This window comes from Varanus komodoensis, unplaced genomic scaffold (assembly GCF_004798865.1).
Source record: "Varanus komodoensis strain SLA01 unplaced genomic scaffold, ASM479886v1 scaffold12, whole genome shotgun sequence".
NCBI classification, from domain to species: domain Eukaryota; kingdom Metazoa; phylum Chordata; class Lepidosauria; order Squamata; family Varanidae; genus Varanus; species Varanus komodoensis.
The window spans coordinates 1,438,758-1,451,789 of record NW_025335349.1 but is presented as its reverse complement, the minus strand read 5'-3'; the positions used below and the strand labels follow the sequence as shown (position 1 = coordinate 1,451,789).

The window sequence follows — 13,032 nt, the reverse complement described above, 5'->3', positions numbered from 1 at the left end:
CTTTTCCATTAAACAAAACAAAAATTGTCACAGATGGAAAGCTAGCATTTGGGTAAGGGAGTTCTATAGTGTTCTATTTGCAAGGAGGTTGTGTGTGTGTGTGTGTGTGTGTGTGTGTCAGAGAGAGAGAGAGAGAGAGAGAGAGAGAGAGAGAGAGAGAGAGAGAGAATAAGGAAGAACATTCCAAGAATGGTGCCCCATACTTTCCAAATTTCATGGTCGAAAATACATACCAATAACACTGTAGTGAAATCCTAGTCATGTTGACTCAGTCAGAACATGTCTCATTAAATTCAATGGGGCTTATTGTCAGGTAAGTGGGCATAGGATTGTGGAGGAACTCTTAAAGCAAAGATCTCTAAAAGACACCATGTTATGACACCAACAGTTGAAAGCTCTCTATCAGCTGCTATGTTCTTTGTTCTTGCATTTTGTTCTGTTTTATAATAATATCCGTGTCCTCCATGGATTATAAAGCTGAGGTCATTTTTCTTTTGGTAAGAAATACCATAGCAAAACTTAATTATCCTGCAGCTGCTACTTCAATACCTCTCTCCAGTGTTTGCGCATTTGCATGTGCCTACACGCTTGCTAGGCAGACTCTAAAGGTATCCAAGGTTTAAGCTCTAAAATATTGACAGACTTCTCCACATTGAAGGCTGATTCTTCTAGCTTACACAAGGCATCCCCCAAAGGAAAACAGGGACAATGATTTACCAGCTCTGTCCCTCATGAACAGGGGCAACTGGAACTTGCTTCCCTCCTCTGCCCTCTGCAGTGATGCCATGGAGCTTCCAGACAAGGCTTTTCCGTGCAGTTGCGCCGGGCACAGAATTTTACGAAGGGTCTCTGTGCTGCTTTCTTCAGTGGGCCACCCTCCCATGTTTTCCTCCCACTTCTTTTTCCCCAGCAGAGACATCATGTGATGGAGGAAATGGCGGGATGTTGCAGTCGGAGTGTATGTTCTCCTCATCTGGGATACTTCCAGATGAGGCTTCTACATCAAGAACATGTTGCCGCATTCACTGATCTTTCTGGGACCCCTCACTCGTGCTTTCCCACGTGCCCCCATGAAGTAGCTGCCCAGGGCCTTCAGTCGGGCGTGGCTTGGAGCCTCCACCCACCATCCTGGGGCATCTGGAGAGGGAAGGCTGTGCTTCTGCCCGTGTCAAGGGAAGGCACTGCAGCAGGGGCCTGCACAGGAGCCCCTGGCCTTGCTCCTCCTCTTCCCCATCGCAGCCCGCTTGTTCACCTGCTGCTCGCTCTGGCCGGACAGCTGTGGTGGCGAGGAAGCGGAACAGCAGATGCCGCTGCCCACCTGCTCAAGGACTTGGCCTGATAAGCAAGGGCAGGGGTGAGAAAGAGGCTGGGGAGCACTCGCAGCTGTTCCGGAGCAGGGCAAGGAGAACACTCCTTGGGAGGCGTCCCCTGCCGGGAAAGCCCTGCAGCTGGCCCTGGTCTTGATGGTGGAGCGAGAGCCGCTTGCTGCTAGCAGGATCCAACGCGATCAGTGCTTTACTGTCCACGGACAACCTCAGCAGTTCATCTGCATGCACTTCAGTCTCCTCATGAGCTCATGGGCGGTTGTCTTCTCCCCACTCCCTCACCCCCACCTCCAGAGTGCTATGCCTCCCCTTTGGCTTCCTCGTCCCTGGCTGCTTGCCCTCCCCTTCGTTTCTTCGCGTGGAGGCGCAGTGGGGCGAGCGGAGGAAAGAGGATCCTACTCCGCCTTGCCCCTTTCCTATAGGGTTTCTTATCTCCCGGGCTCCACCCCCCAGCAACATGCCTAGTAAGAAAATGTGTGCGTGAAGGTACCGGGAGGCTGTTTTGCTGATCAAGCTGCAACTGCTCACCCGCGAGGGGGAAAGCCACGCACGCCGTTATCTGGGATTTGGAAGAGAGAGGAGGCCGACGTCGGGTGCCCGCATTCCTGCTCGGGCTCTTTGCCTTGCGCCTGTGCGTGCGTGTGCGTGCGCGTTTCTCCGCAGCGCAACAGCTCTGTCCACTCTCAGCTTGGATCTAGCAGCAAACTCTTTTTGCAGCAGCCGCAGCAGCCGCTTCTCTCAGTGTGCAAACTGAAAGCAGGTAGGAAACGCAGTGGAGTTTGGGGTTGACAGCTGGTCAGCATGAAGGATGCTTTCCCCTCCTTCCTCTTCCATTTGAAGTTGGTATTGCAAATGGTATGCTTGGGTGGCATTTTTCCTCCCGGCTGAAGTAGAATGGCAAAGTTGATTTCCTTGCCAGAAGGAATGTTTCATGTCCCTTGCTTACAATCTTGTTTCGTTTCTCGTCCAGTTCTTTCTTTTTGTCATCGGAATGGGGGTGCTGGTGCGTGCGTATTTTGGACATGCCACTTTTTCCACATGTGGCCTTGGTTCCTCTGAGCTGCGCTGCTGACCACATGCGGCTCAATCTGACACCCATGCACACTCTTCCTCAGTGGTGAAGGCTGCGTTGGACGGGCATGTAATGTTTACAGTTTCTTTTAATCTCCACTGCTGCTCACTAGGCTAACCGAACAGTGAGAGCGCTAGTGTTTCCAGTTCAAGGCTTTTCTAAAAATTGGCATCGTTTGATCTTCCATGAATTGTGAGCCTTTAAAACCCCCTGAGGCTTGTTCTGCTATTGGAGTTTTTGCAAATTTATCGGAAGTAAGGCCCATTTGTGTTCTGTACGACCTTTGCTCTACTTATGTGTGGGATCTCAATAGGATCGCGGCCTAAAGCACTCCCCCCTTTCTCAAGTTTCTTTCTGCATACAGTGGGGATAATCATGACTTTCCTCAAAAAGTTGACTTGAAGATGAACGAGAGAAAGGGCTGTAAAAGATTGTGGCTCAAAATTGGCCATGCAATGCACAGAACTCTCTTGGAACTGTTCCTGTATACATATGACAGGTGTAGATTTCAAGGCTGTCTTCCAAACAGTTCTGCGGAAACCTTTAAAATGTTAAGTTATTTATACTGGAGTGGAGTTACAGGGCCAGATATAAACTAAGTTGACATAAATGTGTGGAATTTGAATAAATACATTTTGACAATGAAACAGTAATGGCATGATACTGAATTAATTATATTGATGTCATCAAGGCATGTTCATACTATGCATTTTGGTAGTGTTTGCATGAAAATGTATCAGTTCATTGGAATAGGAAAGGTCCTGTTTCACTGACCACACACTGGTTGCTTGAAATTTGCAATCCAAACCATTATGGTAGCTGCTTCATGTGGTAAGCCTTTGGAGTGCGGCTGCATGCCAGTGGATTTTGCAATGCCAGTGTGGATTATCCAGAAATTATTTGTGGTGGCAAGTTGCTGGCTATGTGTGACGTGTGGTTACGTGGATCTCCCCATGGACTGCTGTTCATATGTTTTGGATTTCAAGAGGCTTACCCAAAGTTGCTTGTTTGCATAAATTGGTGTAGAGCCAAGGCAATTTGTAAAAAGATGAAGAAAGCTTCCTTGGGTTCCGATGACATCAGGGAAAATGGGCCTATTGTAAGGTGACCAAAACCTGCCTGATTGACTAGTTTCTTCTAAAGTAGAATATAAGCACTGGGCGTTCTGAACAATGGGTCCTCTGGGGGCTTTACAAGTTGGAGTACTGGGGCAGCATCCAACTGTGTTATGCTGTTAGCAGAACTGATGTTGTCCTAGTGGAGACTAGATTCCAAAATTACTGTTGCACAAGCGTGGTTGCACAAGTGATTCTGCATTATGCTTGTGTAATCTGTTGTGCAAATAGGTGACCATAACTCTTGTGGTTTTGCAACCAGTTGTGCAACTGTTTGCATAATACATTTTACAACCACTTGCATAATGGAAATATTAACCAAAACTCTGCTAGTGTTATTGGAGTTTGTGCACTGGCAGTGTTGGGTACTGATCCATGAGTACTACAGGAGAGGGGAATTATCTCCCTTCTGAAAGTGATCACTGTGTGGAGAGGAAGTTATAGAAGGATGGTCATGGCTGATAATGCATAGGAGGTTACTTTAAAAATCCCCTTCTCTATGTAGCATTACTAACCTTGAACCTGATTTCTATAGCCGTGTATAGAATGTGTGTGTCAGGGCAAGCTGTATAGCAGGCTATACACTTAGCTTCCAACCTGAGAAATGTTTGTGCATTTTAGGTAGGTAATCTCTCTCCTTGCTTTGTACTGGAGAATGGCTTCATCTAGAATCACTGCAAACAGGCTCGTGGGTCGCACAGCAGGCCATTTCTGCCTTCCCTCTTCTCTCATCTGGGCAAAATTATATATTAGCTTTAAGAACTGAAGACAAGCCGCGCTGGATCAGTCCAAAGGCCTCTTCAGTTCTCCATCTTGTGCCCTCAAGGCAGCCAGGTGCCTGTGGGGAAGGCCAAAGCGGGCTATGAGGGCAACTGACCTCTTCCACCTTTGCTCCCCAGCAGCTGGTATCCATAGACCTGCTGCCTCTGATCATGGATAGAATATGCAGCCAGTATGACTAGTGGCTGACAGCTTTATTCTCCATGAACTTGCCTAGCTTCCTTTAAAACTATCTGACTCATTTCCCATGTTGGAGTGCAGCCTAATATACTTTTGACTGGAGAAATTCATTGCAAAATTCCGACAAAAGTAAATGTTAAAGAATAGTTGTGTTTCACATTGCATGTTAGTTTGAAAAAATTGATAAAGCAATATTTATCCCCTATTGCTAATCCAAGGATTAGGTTCCTTTGTTAGATCACCTATGTTCAGGCACAATGAGGAAGAACAGGAGCAGAAAAGGAGCTCACTTTTTCTATATCCTCCTTTCTACGAGGAGTCTATACACGTTCTACAAAGAATAGCACAAGAAGCTGGATATGGAAAAAAGCAGAAACTTGCTCCCTCTTCTTTCACATACTCGATTGCCATAGAGTGGTCTTATTCCACCAGGAACTGTAGATTGAATCTAGTCTCTTGTGGTGTTACATTTAAACATGCCTACATAGGGTCTGACCTTTGTGCCCTGTGCCACTGGCAAGCCTAAAATCCCATTCCTAGATCTTGAAAATGGTGGTAAAAATGACTGCAACTCTCTTAATATAAACCCTGGAACAAAAAAGGGGTCATTGGATAACTGATGGGTCAATAGCATATTTATGCACCATCTGGAAAATCCTGGCTTGGGAGTTCCCTTGGCTACTTAGAACATGAGTAGGAAAGTATATGGAATCCTGGCAAATTGTATGCAGTTTCATAAGATTCAGAACTGGACTGAGCAGGGACACTTCTCCATATAGCATTGGAAGGAAAATTCTGTTGGCAAGGTCAGGATAAGGTGACCTCATAGGGTTCTTTTAAAGTTGTGCCCTTGCATCTTGACAGCCAGATGTTTAAAAAAAAGAAAATGGATATACAGTAGTGCTAATGAATGAAAGCACCAACCTTTTATGTAAAACAGCTCACTTTTATCTGATGTTTTGTCTGCATTACATTCACAATGTGTGAACATTTTACTCTGAGTTAATTTATGCACTTGTGTCTGACTTTCTTTCATAGTTTTGTAATACAGTCACTGAATCAATATGTATGTCTGAAGTTCAGAACTATTTGGTTTATGCTTTTGTTTCTTGTTCCTACAGTTCCAAGTGGTCTGGCTCTCTTCAGCAAGTGTGGGCAGGCTTCAGGTTTGTGGGATTGGCTGTATTTTTTTCTTAGAATCGTGAAATCTTCCAACTGGAATGTGTTGAAAAAGATGTAGGCTTTGAATTTTGAGTCGAGGAACTTATTTTAAGTACCACAACTGTCCTTGCACACATATAAATTCCCTTCTTGGTTACTCAATGCCACCAAATGTCTCTATTTCAGATGGATAATTGAGGGTGGGAAGTTGCTATTGTTAAAGAACAGGGAGTCTACAGTCTCTGCAAAGCTACTATAAATCATCTAGAGACCTACCAGTAGGACCTGATCTGCTGTCCTTTAGTTGGAGAAATCTACACCTGGCCACCTATCCCAGAGAAATAATCTCTCCATTTGCCTGCCCTCAAGCTTCCTGGCACCTGTGCTGGAAGAGAACCGCCTCCAAGCACACATACATCCATTCTTCTTAGATTTTATCTCCTCTGGTCTCTCCCTGCTTGCTTAAGTGGAGATTGCAGAAGCGGCTTCTCTTTTTGTCTTTTGGCTATCCAGTAATGGCTCATCCCTTGCTCAGATATGGATTGGAAGAGAATCTTAATTGTTCAGGCACCTGGACATTTAGCTGTCTAAATATATTGCATTGCAGGGCACATGTCAGGTGAGCTGGCCTTTCACTTAAGCTGAGACCTGCAGTTTCGGTGCTTGGACCTTGGCAAGATGGAATCAGTATGGTCTGACCGAGTGGGCCACTGCTAGCTGACCATAACAGCCCCAAATTTGAGCCTCTGGAATGGTTTGGTGGTATGTCCTTTGAACTCTTTTGTAAAGCCAGGCATAATGGAAAGTTAATCTCTGTCCTTTCCTTTAAAAATCTTGACTTAATGGTATTGATTGCCCCAGGTATAGTGATAAGCATATCAGCAAAACTCAAGCTCACTAAAGTTCTCTGAATTCCATTTTAAAGCTTGAGTCCCTATCAGATGGTGGTCCCCCCCCCCCCGTTTTCCTTTTGCATGACAGTCTGTGCACATTTTCACACACAATTTTCCAAATGTTCTCACAAATTGTGTAGATTTTTGGAATGCACACTTTCTTCTCCCATCAATTAAAACATATTGATGCAGATTTTTTTAAGAAGCCCACATTTCTTCATGCAGTTTTTCAAATACAGGGATGCTGCTTAAGTCAAATGTTTTGGTCTACAACTCATACTGTAAACACAGAAATATACAGTTTTCAACCACAGAGTATCTCTGGATCTGGAAGGTGTGAATTGGCTATGTCCTGAAGCAAAACAAATTGCTAATACATCCCTACCCAGAGCACTGGTGAATTTATGGCAGTTGGGTGAAAGGGCAGGGAATGAGCATATGAAGTTGATGCAAAATGAAAAGTGAAAGTGGCAGGCCACAGCATTGCTTTTAAAACTTGACCATTCATTATTTATTTAATTCATTTTTATACTGACCAATAGCCAAAACTCTTTGGGCAGAAAATTAAATAAAAGGTAAAAAGACACCCGCTCACTAATTAATTTAAAAGAACAAAACCATAATTGCAATTGCAACTGCTATTTTTCAGCAAAGAAGCACAGCAGTGGTACAGAATAAAACAGGATATATAAAAACAAAATTTAAAAGTTAGATTGTTAAAATACTGGGAAAATAAAAAGGTCTTTGCCTCATGCTGAAAAAATGCACAGTAAGCATCAGATGCACCTCTTTGGAGAACCCATTCCAAAATCGGGGTACCACATCTGAAAAGGCCTCCTCCTGGTAGCCACCTGCCTCACTTTCTTTGGAAGGGGCTCCCAGAGAAGGACCCCTGAAGATGACCTCAGGTTCTGGGTAGGTATGCATGGGAAGAGGCGATCCTTCAGATAACCTGGCCCCAAGCCATTTTGGGCTTTGGATGTTAGTAAAGCAGATCCCTGTAACTGCAGGGATAGGTTCCAAGAACCCCAGTGGATTCTTGAAACCATGGGTAGTAGCAAACACAACACTGTACATGCTGTATTTATTTATTTATTTATTTATTTATTAAAACATTTTTATGCCGCCCCATTCGCCGAAGCCTCGGGGCGGCTTACAACATAGAAACTTAGCTGTGATGGTTTAATTTATAAATTAGGCACAATAAGACATTGTACTGCGAGCCTAGAAAGCATGAGGTGGGCTGTCAACCTGTCTGCTACCCCGCTCCTTCCAAATCTCTGTCTATCCACCAAGACGGAGCCTCAGCTCTCCCACCCCCAATGACAGCCCTCTTCCTGGGTGCCTGACCACTGCTGCCCCACATGGGAGCAGCCAATGCTGGCTCCCTCACCCCCATCCACCCAACTCATATACTGTAGTCCACAGTGGGACCGTGCAAGATGGTCGGATTCCGGTCAGCCGTGGTTAAGCAAGAAGGTGGTTGCTGAGTCGGTGGATATGGTGGTTCTACTGTACTCGCATTCTGAATCGGGCTGGACTTTGCCTGGCAGCCAGTGCAGCTGGAAGAGGACTGGTGTAATGTGTTCTCTTGAGCCAGTCCCCATTAACAGTCTGGATCAGTTGAAGTTTCCTTACCATTTTCAAAGGCAGCCCCATGTACAACAAATTGCAGTAAACCAAACAAGAGGTTACCAGAGTGTAGGTAGTTGTAGCAAGGCTCTCTCTGTCCAGGTAGGGTCGTAGTTGGTCTCTCAGTTTAAACTGATAAAAGGTTCTCCATGCCACAGAATCCACTGGTACCTCAAGTGACAACTCTAGGTCCAGGAGCATCTCCAAACTTTAGGAGGAGTGCCGTCTCATCCAGAACAGGTTGAATATCACCCAACTAGACACGAATATCATCTCTCTCTTTTCTGGATTGAGTCTCCGGTTTCCCTTCATCCAGTCCATCACCATGCTCACGCACTGATTTAGAACAACCACTTGCTCATCTGGTGTGATGGAAAAGAGAGGTAGCTAACATCCCAACCCATCCCTCCAGATAACCTCCCCCAGTGGTTTCACATAGATGTTGAATAGGATGGGGATAAAATGGAACCCTCCAGTACTCCTTGGCATAACTGTCATGGCACAGAGCAATAATACACCAGCACCACCTTCTGGAATTGGCCAGTCAAGTAAGAGTAGAACCACTGCAGAGCAGTGCCTCCTACTCCTAAACCAGCCATCCTATTCGGAAGATACCATGGTCATTGGCACTGAATGTCCCTGAGAGGTCCAGAAAAATCAGCAGGGTTGCACGTCTTCGGTCTTTTTCCCAGCAAAGGTCATCCCACAGGGCGACCAAAGCAGCTTCTATTCTAAAATCAGACCTGAAGCCTAATTGAAATAGATCTAGATAATCCATTCCATTCAAGAGTTCAGCTCAAGAGTCGGAACTGTTCAGCCACCATCAACTAAAACACCTTGCCTAGGAAGGGGATGTTGACCACTGGCCTATTATTAACATCCTCTGGGTACAGGCCAGGCTTTTTCAGGAGCAGCTTATTTACAGCCTCTTTTAATGAGTCTGGCACCACTCCCTCTTTCAAGGATACATTTACAGGCTCCTGGGCCCAAGTAGAAGTTGCTGTTCTAAACCATGAGGGACAAGGATTGAGCATAGAAGTGGTGGACTGGACTTGACTAAGCAACTTGTCTGTATCCTCAATAAGTAAAGCTCATCCAATAAACCTGGAACAAAAAGAGCTCTGGATGTTAGTGAAACTGTATCAGTTGTGGTGTTCAATTAATGATGTATTTGAGCGACTTAAGTGCATGCAAATTCATCACAGCAAGCTACCGAAGGCTCTGCAATTTTTTTTTTCTGGCCCAGAATATATTAGGCCACAAACCACTCAGAAGAGCTTTGGTGGATGACACTGAGAAGACACAATGGTTTTAAACTTATTAAATTAAAAAAAACCACCTTTGTTAACTGCCTAGAGAACCTTGGGCTATTGGGTGGTATAAAAATGAAATCAGCCACTCTCACTGCCACAGGGTAGGCTCAGTAATGAGCTCTAACCTGTGTTCAGCCGGACTCAGTACGAGTTTTCCTCAGTCTTTGCTCTAGCCGTCTCCCCTCTTGTTTTGTTGCCTTCAGTGCAGGTGTGTACCAAGGAGCTGGCTGGGCTCTGCTCAAGGGGAGAGGGCGCTTGGGAGAGATTGTGTCAGCCACATGAGCCATCTCTGCATTCCACAGAGTGACCTGGGCTTCAACAGGGGCACCAGCCATACTAGCTGGAAATTTCCCTGGAGTCCTCTGGAAACCATCAGGATCCATTAGCCTCTGGGGGCAGACAGTTTTTAAAGATCCCCTGCCCTTGCAGAGGGGAAAGGGAACCAAAAATGTAAACCTCAGTAGGGAGTGATCTGAGCATGACAAGGGGGTTGGTGTTAATTCGCCCACTTCCAGGTAAGCATCCTCCTGCCGAATTGAGAAAACCAGATCAAGGGTGTGTCCTTTTACATGTGTTGAGCCAATAACATATTGAAATAGCCCCATGGTTGTCATGGTGGCCATGAAGTCCTGCGCCGCCTTGGATACAGCAGCCATGACATGGAAGTTCAGATCCTCCAGAACCGGCATCCTAGGGGACCTCAACACTAGATCCAAGACCACTTCCGACAACTCAGTCAGGGAACTGATGGGCAGCAGGATGGGTGGGAGACCAGAAGAATCCCTAATCTGTTTTGGTCACCCAACACAAGGTGCAAACACTCAAAATTTACACTCGACTGAACAGGGAGCCTAGAGAGGGAGATCGTATTCCTATAGACTCCCTCCCTGCCCTCAAGTCAACGCTGGGTCTGTGCCAAGTACCCAGGAAGGCATAGCAGAGAAAGAGTGACCCCTCCGAGCTCACCCACCCAGGTCTCAGTAATGCAAGCCAGGTCAGCCTCCACAATCAAGCCATGGATGTGGTAGGTCTTATTCTGAGCCGACCTGGCATTCAGATCCAAGGGTAGGCTGCCAGGACTCATCTGGATGGGGGAAAAACAGAACTGGGGATAGCAGTGAGGTATCCAGCCCCTCTTCTCTTCCGCTGGCTTGTTGGTCCCCTCACACCATACCTTCCCCTACACATGACCACAGTAATGGGGACACCCGTTTGCTCCTCAAAGTCATCCAGATAGGCACTTAAAATGCATATTTAAAATATGCATATTTTAAAATGGATATGGTGAAAACAATGCTGTGCTTCTAAGCTGTGGGACCAGCCTCTTGGTATGCTGACGCACAGCAGTCCCAAAGTGGCCACCAAATGGACAATGTCCTTTGGCACCACCCTTTGGTCACTGCCCGTGGCTGCTGCCTTGGTCTTCGCTTCCTGACCACTCGGGGGCACATCTGTTGCCTCTCCAGCCAGGGGCAGGCAGTCCTTTCGCTCTGCCTCGGTCTTCGCTTCCTAAAGCAGGCCGCTGGTTAGAAAAATGTTCAGACTTAGCCTAGCATAATCTCTTGGCAGTGGTGCCTACTTTCAGTGACTCTTTCAGGAGCCTTGTGGCTGGGGACATAAACTGGAAAATGGTGTAGAGTGAAGGGTTGAGAAGTCCCATCCCACGCCCCACGGCTGTGCTCATGATCTGCTTCCAATTGCCATATTAGAGGCTGCATGTCTGGTTTTAAAAAAGCAGGAAACAAAAACAAAACTAAAAATAATCTTGGAGCTACATGTAACATGTAGTTCCACTTTAAGCTCTGTATGGACGAGATAGTCAGTGAGCTTTTTTTCCCCTTTCCTGTATGTGATTTAGGGATCGGTGCAGAGGTGGGAATGGGCAAAATGCAACTGTAAACATTTAAAATGCCACAAACAATTTCCATCAACACGTAGGCTGGTTTACTATGGCATTAAAAATGGAATGAAGAGAACAGAGGGGGGAAAATAACATCAAGCTGTCGGGATGTGGTTCTCTGTAGTTGTGCACAGAGAACCAAATTATACTACTTTTGTTCCATAAGATCAAAGAGTTCATGAAATGAATTTATTTTTGGCACAGTGTAAGAAGCATTCCAGTTTGGTTCATGACTATTATGTAAACAAGTCATTATTTTTGCAGAGTAGATGGTGGATAAGACTAGACGATTCGTGACCCGGAATCCATATATGTTGTTGTCATGTATTGGTGGTGACAACACCACGTGATTGGTGTTAAGTTTCAATTCCTCTGCTTTAGTGTTTGAATTTGTTAACCTATACACACACATACACACACACACACACACACACACACAATTTTTTCAACATTTAAAACAGATTAAAAAATATTCAAACATACTCCTTTAAAAAAACATTGCAGAAGAACTTCAGCTACTCAGAAGCCTACTTTGGAATTCAGTAAAACACATTTTTCAAAGCAGAAGGCCCATTTTTACAATGAAGTTCTGTCTAACAGAGCCAAACCATGCTTTCTGGAAAAGTGTCCCAGGAACCATAGGACTGTCCTTTCTGAGGCCCTACACAACTGGAGGAAACCCCTTAGCCTGCAGGCCTTATCTGGCACTCCCAGGGAGTTACCCGATCTGACCTGCAGCCCACTCTGTCCCCTTTTTCCACTCCCCGTCTTGGGAAGAGGATTCTCTGTGTTGTCACCACTCTCTGACTGGTGGCAGAAAAGGGATTTCCTCACATGCTCCCACAGTGGGAGAGCAAGCGTCCCACAGAGGCATTTTTCTGTTATCTCCAGTCAGAGATCAGAGAGAACGAGAGATTCCACTGTGCTTGGCAGGGCTTGCTGGACCTATTTCTGCAAAACCCAGCCGAGTCCCTTTCTGTGCGTCTCCTGCTCCAGTAGGGACATGAGCTAATGCAGGAGGAAGGTGCTGGACTTGGCTGATGAGTGTAGGAGCCAGCTTCAAACCATGGTGGAAAGGCAGTCCTAATTAGTGCTAATTGCAGTTTTGCCTGATTTGGATGTCACAGTGTCTTGTGTTTTGTGGCTAGAGGCAGGCAGGAAGGCGAGGCGGGAGGAGGACAGTTCAGAGAATGCTAGCACGATGTCTGAGCTGAGTCATAGATTTCACTGCAGGCTTTTTTGGGAGTATAAATTACAGCTGACTGTGGGTTCAATCTCTACTATTCTTCTCCCTGTGAGTTAATGTGCAACAGATGTTTATCTGCTCACACCAGTTAATCTAGATTTCATAATTCCAAAGTCAGCATTGAAGGAAAATTAAAATCAGTTGGAATGTTGCAGGTTTTTTGTGTATGCAATTCCTTTGCATCAGAGTGATGCACTTTTACTCCTCCATACCAAATACCCCTGGACTCAAACTCCCATTAGCCTGAGCTAGCATGGCCAGTAGTCAGGAAGGATGGGAACTGTAGCCCAACAACATCTGTAGGACCATGAGTTCCCCATCCCTCCAGAAATTGTTCCTACTTGGCAGTGTAGGGAATTACATATTTTACTGCAAATGTGTATGCATAACATGTGTGCCCATTGTCGTTTTAATT

At 45.6% G+C, this 13,032-nt stretch overlaps 1 protein-coding gene across 1 annotated transcript in view; it reads left to right on the top strand.

Moving 5' to 3' along the window:
* The first annotated feature begins 1,838 nt into the window (after nt 1-1,838).
* COL21A1 (collagen type XXI alpha 1 chain) overlaps nt 1,839-13,032 on the top strand; it is a 97,838-nt gene continuing 86,644 nt past the window's right edge. The window contains exon 1 of the mRNA XM_044421539.1: nt 1,839-2,085. The gene's annotated coding sequence lies outside the window, so the exon portion shown is untranslated. The remainder of the gene's footprint in view (nt 2,086-13,032) is intronic.